Genomic DNA, 5499 nt, shown 5'->3' on the forward strand with positions numbered 1-5499 from the left:
AAAGAAGTCGATTCCCCATAACCCCCCATGGCAAGTATTTTATGTACAAACATACTTGTATTTCATATACAATTGACACTTTTTGTGAAGAATGGGAGTCAGAACAGTTTATTAAGTTAAAGGGTTAACCTAGTTGTTTTTAAATATAAACGCCAAGATATTGATCTTTGAATCCCATAACAATAATGTTTAAGAAAGGCATATCCTATAATATCAGTTGTCTAAAGAGAACATGGTCAGGTATACAATCACATAATGTAACACAATTTCGTTATATGGCAGTATAAATACATTTATTTTATGCTGCCATAATTTTATCAGTATCCACCTTATTTGGTAATACATTGCGAGCTTATATGGCACAGTACGTTTCGCAATTGCATCAGGCATAACTGACATTTAAAATAATGTAAGTCATGCAACAGAATGCTGTAACCGTTCCAAAATATCTGCTGTGCCAGTGTGTTACGTGCACCTGCACTGCACGTACATTTTACCGGTCAAACTACAGTACGTGGTATAGTTTTTGCGTTTTGCTTTGGATGTCACTGGCGCACAGCAGGAGTCCAATCGCAATTCACTGGGAATTCGAAGTGGAAACTTTTCAAAAACCTTTGAGTGAATAGATGACATGTTGTGTTGACACTTCAGTGTAATGACCAATAAGTAAGACTGGAAAACTTGAACAATACGTGTTTCATTTTAAAGGTATGTGTTTGTCACCAGTTTAATTATGTAGTACCTAATGTACTTTATTACTGCTTTATAAACAGGACACATTCAACTACATTGCTCATAGGTCCGCCTTTCATTAAAACTCTTGTAATACTATAACATTAATTCTGAGTCACCAACTACTGACTGTGATCGTCCAAAGAAAAACTACAAACTAAAACAGTCAAAGGACAAATACATAAAATAAACTGAATTGACACACACTGACCTGCAAGTCGTCGCTCCCTGACATTTTTCCACAGTAAATCCCAGGCTTTAGACGTGGAGTCTCTCAACTGTTCACTGAAAGACCGTCTGAGTTGGGATTTTGCAGACTTTCTCTTAGTTGTCATTATAGGTCCTGATACATTACGATCGCTTTACACCAAAAACCGTTACACTTCCAAATGACTCGTTCTTCAGCACAACAACTCCACCTGGTTCACAGTACTGCGTCACTTTGCGGCAAAGATGTTCCCAAACACCAACTACATCTCCCTGTATAGTTTTCCTAGAGCTTGTTTTTCCCCCTGTTTATCTACCCTTACCCTCACAGAGGCGACTGACGGCGTCGTTTCAGCAACAGCCCTGTGCACTCGTCTATTCCTGGACCAGATGTGCAGCGACTTGAAGTTTCCACTTCACTCAATTGCATTTAGAGATCTCTGGGCTCTCGCTCGATCTCCCTGGTAGCTGAACTATAAGCGCTTTTTTGCGTTGTACGGTAAGATCTTTCTATTGGAATTTATAAAATTCTGATTGCTGTTATTTCTAGGTAAGTCATTTTTGTTTGCACAATTCTTTAAATGGTGTAATTTCTCTACAGTTTGTATATGCTAAGTATTTAACTTAATGCACTTAATTGTATATATACATGCACACGCACGCGCACGCACACACACACACACACACACACACACACACAGAGCTAGGTCCCAGCTAGGAGATACTCTTTGAAAAGCACAAAAAAGCGCTAGCAGAATGGTGCAGTGGCAAAAAAAAAAAAAAAGAAAAAACATTACAAAGTATGTGTGGGTCTTACACATAGGCGCTGAAAGCACCCCTAGGTTTTTTTTTTTTTTTTTTTTTTTTTTTGTGGCCAATTGATAAAATATATCATATATATATATATATATATATATATATATATATATATATATATATATATATATATATATATATATATATATATATATAGCTATTTAAAAAATTGTGTTTCAAATATTTGACCCTGCCGCTTGTAATTCTTGTTATCTAAAACCCTACCGGTGCCTAATTATTTTCGTCCACTAACTAAAATGTCTAGCGGCAACCAAACTGCCCTCAATAGTGCTGAGAAGCTGAAAGAGCTGCTTCAGTATGCCTGTCATTTTTGGTCAACCTATTTCAAGTTTATTAAAGTGAGAAATAATTAATTCATAAATAAATAAATACATACTGTATATAGAATGATAACAATTTAAGGACTGTTTTGGTGCAGGAACAGCCCTGCACATCATTGTATACATCAGTTTTCATCAGTTTTATCCAAAATACTTATTTAATTCATTTTTTTCTTAAGAATGTAGGGCTAGTAGAAGTGAAAGACAATGTCACTGGCTAGAAGGCACCTTTCGGTGCTTGCACCTCAATCCTGGCCTCTCCTGGGCTTCTCACAATTAAGAATGTATTAATGTACCGGCTATATACCAATAGGCTGTGTGATAACAGGCTGAATTCATTGAAACTTGTGTAGATTTGAACTCAGACATCCAAAGCTGAGGAGGAAACTTTGCCTCCTAGACCCCATCATCCAACACCCTTTAACTAGTAGGCTACAAAAGAGGCATACAACTCATAATGTGCTACAAGAAATTAAAACATTCCATATATCTACAGTACTGTATACTGTATAGTCAAAATAACCACCCACAGTCTTGTCGGGCTGAAAAGAACAACACTGATCTAAACAATATAAAACACATTAGAACACTTCGCCAGTGAAGCTGTATATCATGCACTTCCTTTGAAAAGAAAGAAAGATTTTGCTTGTGGTCCTCGTGTATAATTACAAACCACTGTTATTCTGATGGAGGAAAAAAGCACGGTCTTGTTAAACGTGGCTTCAGATAAGGTCTGAACTATCACCAACACAACGGTGTGTCAAACCCAAGGTGTGTGAAAGAAGACAGTCAGGAAACAATGTGTGGAGAGAGGATATGAGTGAGTGCATGGAGAATATCTGTGAGGTCTCAAACCCATTTCCGTTTATATGTCGTAGTTCACAACTAAAGGCTAATCATTTTCCTTGCTTGAGGGAAGAAAAAAAAAACTTGGGTCAAGAGTTGGTATATATGGTAACCATATTCCAAGGAAGAATGTTTTCCATGGAAAAATGTGTATTTCATGGAATAATGTGTATGGAAAATGGGGTACAGGTGAGAATTGGGGGACTCTAGTACCTGCAGGAGACAGAATGGTGGAGAGAGGTACACTATAGTGTTGTAAATTGAGCTGTTTCAATTGAATAATGCTGTGGAAAGGGGCACTGAAGCTAATTAAGGGTAGATAAATGGATTACCTTCGTTATTACATAAATGTAAAGAATGTTACGTTGTCATAATAAATCTAAATGTAACCACTTCTTACTGTCTTCTTGACTGACAAAATAAGAAGGCACTTATCATTAAAATAGGGCAGGCTGTTGCGTTCCCACTTGAGTGAATTTTCAACAATGAGTCAAGTATAAGCTGTATTGCTGAAAGCAACTTTTCTGACAGGATCCTTTCTTTCCATTCATGCTCCAATGGAATTCTCTTAATTCGTGGAATTTGGCAAATATATGGAAAACAAGCTAAGAACATTGGTGACCCCACTGCCCTTCTCCAAATATGAAAAAAACACAACAACATCTTGAGTCCTAAATGAGACACTCAATATTTTTTTAGAAGTACTGGTAGGACTGGATTCTGAGCGAAAAACCAGCAGTAATTATTACCCAATGGATGCCACAACACGTGAATGTGTTACACAAGGAATAGGGTGCAGCCGCACGTTATTACTGATGTCAGAACATTACCTCACCTTACTAGTAAAGGAGTTTGAGAGTAGCTATTTCATATGAAGAATCTGTTTAGTTCTGAATACTCAACATATTTTACATGTCTCTACATACATGCATTGGAAAAAGGGCAGACATGGTTATGGATTATATCACTAACTGATTCACAGATATTGATTGTCATATGAAAAAAAAGAAAAGTAAATTGATTATAAAAAATATTTGGGTGGAGGTCAGGTGCAAAGAAAAATGTAATACTACTACTACTACTAATAATAATAATAATAATAATAATAATAATAATAATAATAATAATAATTATTATTATTATTATTATTATTATTATTATTATTATTATTATTATTATTATTATTATTATTATTGTTATTATTACTGTTGTTGTTCTACATTCTTATAGTTCCAATTCTAAGCCAAGCATTTTCATCACAGGTTTAAACATTTTTCAAATGTATGATATATTAATACCAGAGACATCACACAAGCATGACAGAAACCTGAACTGACTGTAAAACTATCCCAGCTGGGGAGACCCAGACAAAAACTGTCAGCAGAGCTATATCTCACCTATGCCTCAGTGCGAGTCTATCTGAGGATTGTGGCCCTTTATATTGCTGAATGGTTAGAAAAAAAAAAAAACCCTGCAATGTCTCTTACATCAACCTAATGATCCTCTAAATTTAAATGATATTCATGTTTAATTAATGTCATCCCAGGTGGTATGGCACCAATACATTAATAAGTCTTATGCTGGAGCAGTACCACATATAACTGCAACAAATCAATACATTCATTCTTGAACAGATATTATTTTACTTTTATTAGTCCCTGTATTTTAAGTGATGTTCTTGGTAGAACCCCAACTAATGAGTGAGAACTGCACTTACAATTCTCCTGAGAGTAGCCTCTCAAAGTCAGAATGTAAACAGATCAAAACACTTTACACTTCATCACCATTGAGATGTCATGTTGAGAGTGGTTCCTCTTCCATTTTTGTGTGACAGACCTGTTAGGCCTTGTTAAAACAAGAGGTAGAAGAGAGGTACATATTCAAACGAATAACAGATTCAATATGAAAACTTGAGTCTGGGAAATAAGAAAGACCCCAAACTTTTTCTTTCTTTGGATTTATTTTAAATGCTGCTCCACCTCTAGGAGAGGTACCCTTTGGTCCAATCTGTTATATGCCTCTACTGCCCTGCCCAGGTGCAGTTTGTTTGAGGAAATGTTTCAGGCTTTTATATACCCTAACCATCAGTTTAAAAAAAATAAAATCATTACAATTTCTGTGTTGTGGGGGTTTGTCCTGAATCCTGAAATATTGTATTGGATATACTGTGGAGTTGTTAATATGTTTTTTATATAACTGGTACAATACAGAATAGACAGTGTACACTGAGACCATTGCATTGCAGAGTAAAACATTGCTCCCCACTGAGTCTTAAAAGTATTGCGACCGGATGTTCAGAGTGGAATCCAATAATGATCTAATGGGACTGCAGTTCCCAGACTTACATCTTGGTATGGAAAGAAATCTCGGAAAAGCCTCTCAGTGGCTCCTGTAATAAATTGTCTAACCATAGATTCCCAGGATATCTTTTTTAGAGAAGCCACACATGTGGTTTATCCTTCCTTTGAAGTAAAAAAAAAGATATTACAAATGTGTTCATCACATTTTCCCACAGATGGACTGTTCCATTTGGCTGAGTTAAATTATCACAGTGATA

The sequence above is a fragment of the Polyodon spathula genome, chromosome 9 (assembly GCF_017654505.1).
Source record: "Polyodon spathula isolate WHYD16114869_AA chromosome 9, ASM1765450v1, whole genome shotgun sequence".
Lineage (NCBI taxonomy): Eukaryota > Metazoa > Chordata > Actinopteri > Acipenseriformes > Polyodontidae > Polyodon > Polyodon spathula.